General features: G+C 37.4%; 2 long non-coding RNA genes and 1 pseudogene across 2 annotated transcripts; 1 reads left to right on the forward strand and 2 right to left on the reverse strand.

Moving 5' to 3' along the window:
- On the forward strand, positions 1,934-9,343 carry LOC109717245 (annotated as a pseudogene).
- Positions 10,444-11,841, reverse strand: LOC109720953. The gene is made up of 2 exons (XR_002219106.1): positions 11,507-11,841; positions 10,444-10,670 (listed from the first exon to the last, which is right to left on the reverse strand). It is a non-coding gene; the product is annotated as an uncharacterized LOC109720953 (long non-coding RNA).
- Positions 11,860-12,623, reverse strand: LOC109720959. The gene is made up of 3 exons (XR_002219111.1): positions 12,285-12,623; positions 12,037-12,169; positions 11,860-11,940 (listed from the first exon to the last, which is right to left on the reverse strand). It is a non-coding gene; the product is annotated as an uncharacterized LOC109720959 (long non-coding RNA).

Here is a 13,292-nt window from a genome sequence, read left to right on the forward strand (position 1 = left end):
TTGAGATCAACCATATACTCTACTATTAGAGTAGAAGTACTATTCGAAAAACCACTGCACTGAATCAAAAGCCCTTGAGTTGAGTAGATTGAAAATAAATGCAGCCAAGATATGCAAAGAGCTCCTAACAACACTGCAACCTGAATCCTCGTACCTAGATTACTCATATTATGATGGCTTAAGAAAACATAAGATACCAAATCATTTGGTTCAGAGAGGGTGGGGACAGTCAAACAAGATCTTTGGTCCGTACTTTTGAGCAAAGCATTTCTCTCTCTCTCTCTCTCTCTCTAGATGTCTCTCTCTTGCTTTTTCAGCTTTATAAGAGCTTCTTGGGAATCTTACTTAGCTTTCACTGCTTGACCGCGTTTCATTACCCCAGAGAGAGAGAGAGAGAGAGAGAGAGAGAGAGAGAGATCAATACTTACTCCTGTGAGAGAGAGAGAGAGAGAGAGAGAGAGAGAGATCAATACTTACTCCTGTGCTTTCCCTACACGTCATTTTCTGAAACTCTTCACATAAATGACGTAGATGTCTCCAAAGCATCTTTAGTACCTACTGTTGGTCTACAAGTATAATCTAGGTATATTGCAACAGTAGAGTTTTTTTTTTGATCTTTTTTTGCATCTCATTGTCACAATCCTCTGTCCCCATAGGCATGCGTGGATTTACAAGGGCTCCATGCATGCACCAATTCCATAAAAGCTAAAGAGCCCAAATGTGATGTTAATGTCAGTTTAGATTGTATGACTAGATATGATGATGTCCCAATATATGTAACCAATAATATTGTGCACCTGGGAAAAAAATGCATGGAATTATAATTCACATCAGAATCTTATCATAAGGTTACAAGGCGATTAGAAATATAACTTTTCGATTGTTACGCATTTAACATTGAAACAAATTTTTTTTTAAAGACAACAAAAAAAGATTATGGAATTAAACATGAAGAATAGATGTTTATGGAGATATAAATAATTTGATGAAGCCGGATGAATAGATATATTGAAAGCACTGTACCCACAAGAAAAATGTAAAAAATAGTCCTGTCAAAGCCAACTTTTGAAGAGAATTTGCGTATCAAAACTTGCATAACAAAAACATTTGATTTGGAGTTTCATTTATAACAGAAAAAAGATTAAACTATAATCTTATTTGTGAGATATGGATCCCGAGGATCTAAAAGGTAAGTAATACCTAGAGGGGGGTGAATAGGTGTAAATCCGGCAAACTCGAAAAATCTCGATGCAAACAAAACAAAATAGCGGAAATTGAAACAGCACACCGAGAATTTAACGTGGAAAAACTCCAATTCGGAGTGANTGTTTTAAAGTAATCTAAGCCTTCTGAACTTATTCTAATTAGGTATCTTCACCACAAATGATCTTTTCGTCATACCTTAGGTGTCGAGCTTTCAGAATGAGTCTTCGTTCTCCAATTTGACTAACTTCTGCGATCAACTCTTCAAGACTCCAAACAACTTTACGAAATTCGCCAACCTATAAAATCCTTAACATTATTAAAAGTATGTATTCAGTATGCAATCACGAGATGCACGAATATTCATGTTAAAGTAGTTCTGACTACCTGATTCGATTTAAGCAAGAAAAAAATGCAAGATAATTAGGACCGTACATCTCAAAGCGGGTGAAAATTAGGAGGAATTCTATACTATCACACTTGCACCGCGTCATCAATAACATGTCAATCACCTTTCTTCTTTTCAAACAAAAGTACAATAAAAATACTTTTTTATAATCATGATGGGACATGTATCTTTAAAAGGAGATTTTTGATTGGCATTTTACACTGCGTCACCAATATACCTGTTGTATTCTGGAATTTTTCGAAAATTAGACACCCGGGAGGGATATATTGTGTATATCATACAAAGTAATTACTCTGAGCCAATGATTACACTCTTCGTGTTCGACATCCGACGGTCATGATTGACTCCGTACGGTACGTACACCTAACATCCAGTCAACGACAGGCCAGCTTAGTCTTCGCCTTGACCGAGTCTCGGGCCAAAGATACAGCCACGACCCACAACGCACTAACACGTTGGCCTAAAATTACGGCCCAAATATACGGCCCACGAATCACGGTCGCTTTACGCTCCGTCCCCTCCGCTCCTACTTGGTACGCCTCCTTCTGCAGCCCCCTATTCGCCTCTCGATTTCGATCCCTGCGATCGAACTCGAAGGCGAAGCGAAAGCGGAGAATCGAAGGATCACCACCAATGGCGATGGCGCGTCTTCTTCTTCGTAAAACCCTCTTCGCCTCCTCCTCCTCCTCCTCCTCCTCTTCCGCCGTAGCTCCTCGTCTTCATGGTGCGAGTCGTGCTCCCTCTACTTCTCGCTAGCATTTAGCTGGATTTTTGTTAACTTTTGTTAAAGATTACTTTTTGCTGTATCAAACGGAGTCGTTAAGCAGATTTTTCTTTTCTTTTTTTTTTTCTGGTAGATTTATTTGCACTTAATTGTTCTCTGATCGTATGGATAAATGAGCTACTTTGTTTCGCAAGGCTCAATCGTCATGCGATCTTATTTTGATGACCTGCCCCTTTTTTTCTTTAATAACCATGAGTATGGATTGCAGCTATGATGTTGTATATTTCTACTCGTTGCAATTCAATGATGAAATTGTTCGGTAAACTTGTGGCTCTTTAATTTTATATCTGCTTGGTAGATTTTGGATTGCTGAATTTGCTATCAGCTACTTTACAAGCGCTAAGAACGGTTTCTTCAGTCACCCTAGTTCATTCTTCTAGGTCATTTCCTTGTTTCGTGTTGACGTGATTTTCGTGCAATGTTCGTTCCAAATTTTCGGCACAACTAGCATTACCAGTGCACGTTCCCACAGGGCGCATGAGGAGATACGCAAAGATGATTTTAGATATCAGGTGTTTTGATTGAAGCTTTCCTTCTAGTATGATATATTTATTCTATGCAGATATCATGAGTTGCTCGGTGGCGATAAATACGGATCTCAACTGTTTGTTGCATGCTTGGTGCAACTTAAGATTTTTGTGTAGCTACCACAGCTCAGCAAAGTTTGATTTGACTGATTTGACGTAAGAACACACCTAATTATTGATCAACGTTTTAAGGCTCAATTGATAACGATTGAAGCTTATGATACTATTTGTTGCCCTGCTTTCATAACAGTCGTCCTCACACTTGGTATCCAAATGCTCGAAGAAAGAAGCGCAATGTATTTTTACATGTGGGTCCAACTAACAGTGGGAAAACTTATAATGCTCTAAAGAGACTAGAGTCAAGCTCCTCAGGTACTGTAATGTTAATCTACTAGTACACATCACTCTCTTTCTATGATACAATAAATATGTTAACTATTATCACTCATTGAAGGATTATATTGTGGACCTCTAAGATTGCTTGCATGGGAGGTGGCACAAAGATTTAACAAAGCAAAGGTGCCCTGTAACTTGATCACTGGACAAGAGCGAGAGGAGATTGATGGTGCGAAGCACAGTTCCATAACAGTTGAAATGGCTGATGTGACGAGTGTACCAGTGTGCAATTATTGATGAAATCCAGGTATGTTGCAGTAAATCCTTTAAGATCTGTACATCTTTTGCGGATATAGAAGCTAGGCTGGTAAAAAAAAAAACTATTAAGCAGTGCTCAGACTAGTTTATGTTAGCTATATATTTGTCTTGTCAGACAATTTTCTTTCTTTTCTTTTGTATTCTCTTATCTTTCAATTTTATTTTGTTTTATTAGATGGTTGGTTGTAGAACGAGGGGTTTTTCATTCACACGCGCATTGCTAGGGATTTGTTCTGATGAACTTCATGTGTGTGGCGATCCAGCTGCCGTTCCTCTTATCCAGAGAATACTTGAAGTAACTGGTGACGTGGTTAAGGTTGTTTAAGAGTCAAAAGTCAAATTTTTAACATCAGTGGATAATCATCTCTTTATGATTTTTTTCTGCATATGAGAGAGCATATGCTTCAGGTTAATTGCCAATTCTTTTTTCTTTTACGTTCATAAGGTCAGAGTGTTTTATCTATGCATTTGGACTTCAAGAATCTTCACCTTTACTTTTTGTAATAAAATATGGCATACATTTTGCTCTAGTTCCCCTAAAAGTTATCCCTTAACAATTCCACCTCTTCTTGAAATAGATTTTAAAAATTTTCATCCTTTTTTCAAGGTTCTTAGCTTACACAAACATTTTCTCTAGCTGTCTCTTATGCTTAGGGATTTTATATTCCAGCTCTTAAAATCACTTTTTTTTTCTTCTTTTTTTTGTGTGTTTTCTTGGTTGAAACGAGCTAAATCTAACTCAACCACTTCTAGGAGTTGCTACCTGTTCATATTTTTTCGGGAAAACTTCAAAAAACCCCCCTGTGGTTTCGCACTTTCTCACTTTAATACCCTGTGGTTTAAAACGTATCAATTTGCCCCCCCCTGTGGTTTCGTTTTTCTCTTTTTGTTATCAATTTTATTATTATTTTTTTCTTAAATCAATGACAAAGTTAAAATTAAAGGATACTAAAGTGAATAGTCGATAAACATAGATGGTTATCTGAAGTTTTTTGTATATAATTTAACGAAATATTAACGAAAAAGAAAGCTTCCGAAAAGATAAAAACGAAACCACAAGGGGGCAAATTGATACGTTTTAAACCACAGGGTACTAAAGTGAGAATGCACGAAACCACAGGGGGGGGGGGTTTGAAGTTTTCCCTTTTTTTTTTTTGAAAGTGTGGAGTCGCTTGTCATATAATGATACAAAAATGCCAAATTTTCTTTTATTTCTGTTTCAAATTGTAATTAACATGCCCATTGCATGCTATTACTCAGGTTCAATATTATGAAAGACTCTCCCCTCTGGTTCCTTTAAAGTTTCCACTTGGATCGTTCTCCAACATCAAGACTAGAGATTGTATCGTAACATTCTCTCGACTTGAGATATATAAGTTAAAGGTCAGTACTGGGTGTTTAGATATTTCTGCTATTTATGCTATTATTGTTGTTTTGTTACATTCAACACACCCGTTTCACTATTACCTTTTATTTAAGTTGTTAGGGTAACACGGCTAGATGGTTGAAGTAACAATATTAGTTGATGCCTAGATATTCAATTGGGATCCCGGATATAACAATTTATGACATATCCAGTTTTGCAAAGTGAAAAATGTAAAGATACTTAGTTGTAATATTTCTTGGAAGTCTTCAAAAGACGCAGCTAAGGGATAGAAAAGGAGTTTATAGAGGCTTGAGAACTAACCGGGACTCTAACGTTTGAATAAAAGAGGCACCATTGCTCGTGCCTGATTGGCATATGATGCTCGGGATACTTTTTGGGCCTCTTGTTTTTGGGTGAGGGGTTGTGATTACATAAAGAAATGATGGACCTATCAGGAAAAGCTGAACATAGTCGGCTTGTTTAGTATGACAAATATTTATCACATGTTGAAGATTGTGAAGAAAAGTTGTTATCCATCAGTCCAAGTGCTTTACTCCTTTGTCTTCACATGAGGCATGTATAATTGTATATCAAAACTTTGAACATGGAAACTTACCTTTTTCAATTTTAAATTAGCTATGACGTAATTATTTTCCACCTTGTGCTGTACAGAAAAAAATTGAAAATGACCGAAAACATCTTTGTGCTGTAGTCTATGGCTCACTGCCCCAGAGACTCGAACAAAGCAGGTACTTCCTTATTAGAAAGAATTTCCCTATTGTTACCTATCTTTCAGACCTCTTAAATTATTCACAATTGTTGTTCTATTACATGTGCTCAAAATATTTTTATTTAGTCATTACGATTTACATGATTAGCAATGGGATAGCTGAGTGAATTTGATCTTTAAGCTTGCAGGCAACAATGTTCAATGATGAAAGCAGTGAATTTGATGTTCTAGTAGCCAGCGATGCCATCGGAATGGGTCTTAATCTGAACATCTCTGGAATCATTTTTTCAACTCTGAAAAAGTTTGATGGTGTGTATACTCGGGAACTCAGTGTCCCTGAAATCAAACAAATTGCAGGTACTATTTTCTCCAAAATGTTGAAGTTTTTTAGTTTTTGATTGACACAACCTCAACTTCCATTTGTTTTCTATTTGAGTTATTTCTGCCTATTAAATTAGTAATTTGTTATCATTAATGGCTCCAGTGAGTCTCTATACTTTTTTTATGGCTTAGTTTACTTTAGCTTATAGTATTTTTCATGAATTAACTTCATGGCTACATCATCAATTACTTAGCATCCTATTGCTACAGGAAGAGCTGGAAGATATGGATCAAAATATCCTGTTGGGGAGGTGACCCGCGTAGATGCTGATGACCTGCCTTTGCTACATTCCTCTCTTGCATCTCCTTCCCCTGTTTTGGAGGTAAATGCTTTTTCCTTGCTCATAATTAATTGCAAATAAAAGAACATAGCATCTAAGGCGTAAGTTTATAGGTCTATATTTTCTTTTTACCATTCGTAATTCATAAACATGTGCAGGTGCAGTACTATGCATGCCATCTTTTTTTTCTTTTTAACAATTTACATCAGCAAAATTAGAATTCTTACTAATACAAAGACAGTGACTATTAATAACAATTAACCAAATACTGCCAAATTAATGGAACAAGGGTGGAATTTCATCTGCTTTATTTGATTATGTTAGAAACGTAACGTTGCATCCCTGACGTTTGAAATTGCTAACTAATCCTGATATCTCTTTCTATTCATTCTGCAGCGAGCTGGACTTTTCCCCACCTTAGATCTTTTGTCCATGTATTCACGAATGCATGCGACAAATAATTTTCATCCTATATTGGTATGTGGAAAGCTATATTATCATGTTTTGTTTTTACTCTTTTTCACCTTGCATATACTAAGGTTTACAGTGATGAATGGACTTTTTTATAAAATAACTCTCTAAAATTTTATAATTTGCGAAATAACACTATCAAATTTATATTTGGCAAATTAACCCTCGAAATGCGATAAATCGTTCACCGCATTCTGAAAGACTCCAAGATCTTTTAAAGGCGGTGAATCGTTCACCGCATTCATTAAGACGGTTAATGATTCACCGCTTTTGTAAGAAATTAGGAAGGCGGCGAATCATTCACTTTCTTTATGAAGGCGGTGAATCATTCACCGTCTTTAAGAGAAAATCTACTTGCTTCCTACATAGTAAAAAGAGGGTTAGTTTTTCAAATATAATTTTGGTAGGGTTATTTTGCAAATACCAAAATTTTAGAGGGTTATTTTGTAAAAAAATCCGTGATGAATTGTCCAGAAGCTGTTGCAGAGCAACATATATTTCAAATTCGCAGCAAATTTGGTACCCTTTTTTTTTTTGGGAGAACAGCAAATTTGCTACTTACTAAAACCTCCGAGGGTTTTCTTTTTAAATTATACTGATCAAGTGACCATGTTTTCTGGATGCTGTTACTAAAGGAATCTATTATTTTTCTTCCACATTTCTGGTTAATAAAAACTTTCTGAACTTGTTGACTGAATTTTGGTGTACGTTTCAGAGAATTTTTATTACTCAGACCCTAATGTTTATAAAGCTATCCTGAATTCATAAGCTGTTATCAAACTATGTACACTTCTTTGGCTGGTATGTTGCATGAATTCCCATCTCCCAGCATTTATGGTGTCCGGATTCATTCCAATAAGCAAATAAATAATATTTATCAAGTCTCATATATATCTCATGCTGAAAATATTGCTTTGTGCTGCGGGAAAGGTTCTTGGAGAAGGCAAAGTTGTCTCCAGATTATTTTATTTCTGACTCTGAAGAAATGCTGGTAGAAGTCCTTCGTATGCACTCCTTTTTGCTTATGTGCAAGTTTAGTTTACAACTATACATATCCGATATTAGCAGCCAAATTGACTTTGAATTCCTCTTTAATATTTCGACTTATTGTATATCAGTTAGATTGGTTTGCACTTCTTGTAATTGACTTCTTTTGTGGAGTTTTTGTGTAATTATTAATATTCAATAAACTGTTGTTTGATAACAGAAGGTTGCTGCAGTTCTGGATGACTTGCCTCTTGGATTATATGATAAATACCTTTTCTGCCTAAGGTAAGAATGTACATTGTGATACTAGCAATGACTTACAATACCCAATCTAAACACCCCAATTCTCCATTTTGTAGTCCAGTGGACATGAATGACGATATTGCAGCTCAAGGTCTAATTCAGGTTTATTTTTTTATTTTACAATACCTCTTTATGGTTTGTTTTTTTGAGATAAATTGAAGAATAGCTTTATTTTTTTGAGATAAATTGAAGATAAATACCCAATCTAAACACTCCAATTTTTTTATTTTACAATAGCTCAAGGTCTAATTCAGGTTCTCTTGTGAGCTCCTCAATGAAGGTCTTGGATCTCTATGTCTGGTTAAGCTTCCGGATGGATGATTCTTTTCCAGATCGTGAGTTGGCTGCTTCTCAAAAGTTGATCTGTAGCTTGTGAGTGTTAAACTAGCTTTCAAAATATTTATTGTGATGCTTTTTTAGCTCTTTGGAAATCTAATTTGTCCTATTTGTTTGATCACAGATTGATTGAAGAATTTTTGGAGAGGTTAGGATGGCATAGCCAACGAAGACGAAACTATGACCACAGTCCGCAGCACCTGCAACAGAAATATCAAACAACTGAACTGTATGATCTTTGCTAAGAAACTCCATTTGATTTTATTTTCTTCTTGCAAGGATTCTCCATTTATATATCTTGCTCCTTTATTTTGTTCTTTTTTTTTTTCCCTTCAATAAATATTACTTTGAATGCCTTTTCCTTCATTATTTTTGCTAGTAATGAATTTCACTTTTTACCGTATTTATCATCATTTTAATTTTATGGTGGAAAGTTGATTTCTCTTAATTTTTATTGTTCTGTGGTGATTACCAGACGCAGATTCTTTCCAGATTTATGAGTGGACTCTCACAAATACCAACTTTTAAGGTTTTAACTGAAAAAGGAGAGCATATCCACCCACCTCTTCTGATTGTTTAATAGTTGGCGAGCAATCCAAACTTCTTCCCCAGTGCTGGATGTCACTAGGTTGTCTTCTTTGGAGAGAAAATCAGGATTTGGGATATATTTGTAACTTTTCTGCAGTGGCTTTTCTTGTTTCTGTTTTTGTTTTTGTTTTTTCTGCGGAATCAGAGTTAAGTGTAGTTAGTCATTAATTGTGCAGTTAATAGCTGATAACTTGGCTAGTTGCTAAGTTTCTCTTGATAAGATTGATATATTCTCTCTGTTTTCCCTTTCTTCTTCCAGTTGAAGCTTTCTTTGTAAACTAGACAAATGAACTCATAGTTTCAACGTTTTGACTCGTAGTGCATCCTGCCAAATCTTATAAAAGTAGTCAGCTAGATCTGCATAGAAATTTTATGCACAAAAGTTACCTCGTTGAAGTCGGTTCACCCCGCTCAACATCGAAGCAACACTACAGCACAGGAGGCGACCCAATTCCATCTCAGCAACAACACCACACCCAAATTAGCAATCGAAATACTTTTTTTGCATTTAGACTCCAGGCAAATTTTTATTTTAAAAATAGTCCCGTCAAAATTTAATTTACAAAAATAGTCCTGGGCCTGTAAGTTGAACACGGTGAACCATTCACCGTGTTCAAACACGGTAAATGGTTCACCGTGTTTAGTACGTATTTTTTATATATTGAAAAGAGGAATAAGGAATAGGGATGTCAATAGGTATGGATATCCGAAATATTATCCGAATTCAAACCCGAATGAATTATATATATATATATAATTTATTTTTATTTATTTATATAATATATAAAATATTTAATAATTTTTATTCCTTAGATCTTCATCCAACCCAGTGGGTTTAAAAATCTATACCGTTGGATGAATATCTAAGGAATAAAAATTATTAAATATTTTATATATTATATAAATAAACAAAAATAAATTACGTATATATATATATAATTTATTCGGGTTTGGATTTGGATAATATTTCGGATATCCATACCTATTGACATCCCTACTACTTATTCCACTTTTCAATATACAAAAAATACGTACTAAACACGGTGAACCATTCACCGTGTTTAGACATGGTGAACCATTTACCGTGTTCAACTTAATACCCTAGCCCCAGCCCTGCCCGCGTGGCACTGACGTGGCGCCTGCATGGCAGGGACGGCCATTTTTGCAATTTTAATTTTGATAGGGCTATTTTTAAAATAAAAATTGCTCAGGAGGCTATTTGCAAAAAAAGCCCTTAAATGTATTCACAGATCAAGTCACAAGTTGCATATTGGCCTTGCTTCCCCACAGTGTCACGTCCTGGATGACTCGTTTCCCCGGGCTCGCTAACAGACCTGCCATACACATAGGTATTTCTCCTGTATACGAAGCGAAAAGTAGTACCTGTAATCATACAATACTACAAACAGTAGCATAGAGCAGCTAAGAAAATAAATCAAATATATAAACTGTGGTTCAATACATACATGTCATCCAAGGTATACAAATACTCGCACTGGCGATAAACAACAACTATATGTAAAGGCCTAAAAACTACAATTACCTATAGCTGGTGCTCCTCCAGCTCTGCGACTCGACTGGAAGGGCTCTAACTCGCGACGCCCTTACCACGATCAAGATCAGCAACAGCAGCAGCCGAAGGCAACGGCTCTGCAAAACAGTGGCAATAACTGGGCGTGAGAACTACTGTAAAAATAAGTATTCCTCAGTGGGTACCGCCCTCAAACTCATCGGTCCACACACTAAGTCTACAGGGGTAAGCAGGAATAGTAAAGAAAGCTGGAACAAATCTACAGCTATATGCCACTATACTATCATGCTTTAAATCTAACAATCTGTAGAACAGTGTCAACTCAGACCCAATCTCAAATAAGGACTGTAATCATACCCGTCCAACCTGTACGAACGACACCAACGCAAAAGCATAGCGCCCGTCTCCGGAGTGGCACTCGTGGAAGCTACCCAACCGAGTATGCAGTGTATCTCTGTCGAGCTCAATCAGGCTCTAACAAGCCAAAGTCAAATAGCTAGGGTCAAAACAGGTCTAGAAGCCAAACCCACGTGCCCTCGGCACAATCTGAGACCAAAAACAGAAATCTGGGTCCATCTCCACCCCGACGGCACCCGACAACCTGAAACAGCCTAGACTCTGCTGTAAAAATAAGCTCGACATCTCTGCACGAGCGTAAATGCATTCTAATCTACCCCGGATATCCACCGTGCTGAAACAGCGGCGATACAAACAAAACACGGCTCCTAGAGCTAAATCAGGTAGTAGAATCATATGACAGGTCGAATCGCTAGTTTTCTCCTAAGTCAAGTTCCAAGTCCAACATGTATATTCATCTAATTAATAATCATACTCCCAATTCAGATTTCATACATGCTACAATCAATGAATTTGAACTACCACATGAAATACAACAACCGAAATCATATATGTCGACTACACAAGCACTTAGGAGCGAAACCGATGAAACACCCACCTCAAAAGCTCTTTCCTGGCAGTAAGGAGATCTCGGAACTGTTGCGAGACTCAGCCGAAATCACACCAAAACAGCAACTGGAATACTTGAAGGATCTAGCGTCGAAAACCACAAAAATCCAATAATTCAGCACTTAAGCTTAAATTAGCTCAAATACAATGCTAATTTCACTAGATTATCTTCAAATCAGCAGTAGCAAGGTTCCCTCAACAGTGAATTAGATGTAGAAAGTTTCTCAGGTTCAAGACTATCCTTCTCCTAAGATCTGAACCCAAGATAATCAAGTTGCATCAATGACAATGCTAATTTCAGCACTTAAGCTTAATTAACCCAACTCCAATGTCAAAACTCACCTAATCACATCCAAATCTGGTGAGGAAGATTTCAAATCCAGTGGAGTAAACTAAGATATCTAACTCAGGTCCAAACTTTCCCTACTTCCCAAGATAGCATCAAGAAAACCCAAAAAAAAAGATTTTCAGCTCAAAGTCACCAGCAGTCCAGAAAAATATGGAATCGACCAAGCTAACCTCAATCAAAATCTGCAATTCTGGGCTTCGTGGATTCCTCCGGAAGTCTAGAATCCAGCAAACCAAGTTTCACCGCCATCCGACCTTCCTACGTCGCACACGAACCAAAACACCGAAAGTCGTCGCTGGAAAACTGCAGAATCAGCACTACATCACCTTCCAATTGAAAGATTGGATGAAATCCGAGAAAAATCGACTGGAGGAGAAATCAGAGGTGCTACTGTGAAGAGAGAGTGAAAAGAGCTCACCAGGATCACTCTCCACCTATTTATAGAGTGCTGGAATGGTAGAATAAGCCCCAAGAACAGCTGCTGCAATCTGGTGTCCCTACAGACTCGGGCACTTCCGGGCGCCCGGACCCACATTATGGGCTCCCAGACCCATATTATGGGCGCCCGAATCCTCCAGGCTACACAAAGCTTCCTCCTCAGACTCTCTGCCCGCGGTGTGCTGCGCCCGCATTCGGCTCCGGCAGACCTCACCAACCACCAGCCACGTGTCAGCGCAACGATACTCACGAGGTAAACTTTCGGACCCTCATCCGGACGCCCGAAATATGGACCCGAATTGGCTTCCAGTTCTGCTCAGTTCTGCACTCAACTTCTGGGCGACCCAAGGTCAGTCTTGGGCGCCCGAATCTGGCAAAACTATAGTTTTGCTTATTTGATTGCGCCGAGTCCATTTCTGCATCCATTTCGCGCAGAATCTATTTTGACTCAGTCCGACACTCTCTAGATGTGTCGACCGGTCACTAACACTGAAGCCAATCCTATCCAAAGCTCAGAAACACTACACACAGTGCCTCCATAACATTTAGTAACTATCGTATAAGTAAATCATACAATTTTAGTGTGATCAATTGTATGTCCAGAGAAAAATATGTTTAGGATTTTGTAGTCTTCCTTGATCTCTCCTGGATCTTACAATGTAGGCATCTAAATATGCATAGAAAAAACATTTCTAATCATTTCTTGATGCAAATCATAAAGAAATAGTGATTCTTCCAAAACTCGATGAACTAATTGAAATATTTCTTTATGTTACGACAAACTCACAAACGGAAACGAAATGGAGAACACAAAATAAATAAACCACAAGCAGAAAGAAAAACACACATATTTACGTGAAAAACCCTTTGCAAGAAAAAACCACGGGCGAGGGAGGAGAGAACTTCACTATCAAACGAAAAAGGGAATACAATGTTTTTAGATAGTACAACCAACCACGATCTCACGCCTTTAGGGCAAAAACGAAAA

This window comes from Ananas comosus, linkage group 1 (genome assembly GCF_001540865.1).
Source record: "Ananas comosus cultivar F153 linkage group 1, ASM154086v1, whole genome shotgun sequence".
Classification (NCBI taxonomy): domain Eukaryota; kingdom Viridiplantae; phylum Streptophyta; class Magnoliopsida; order Poales; family Bromeliaceae; genus Ananas; species Ananas comosus.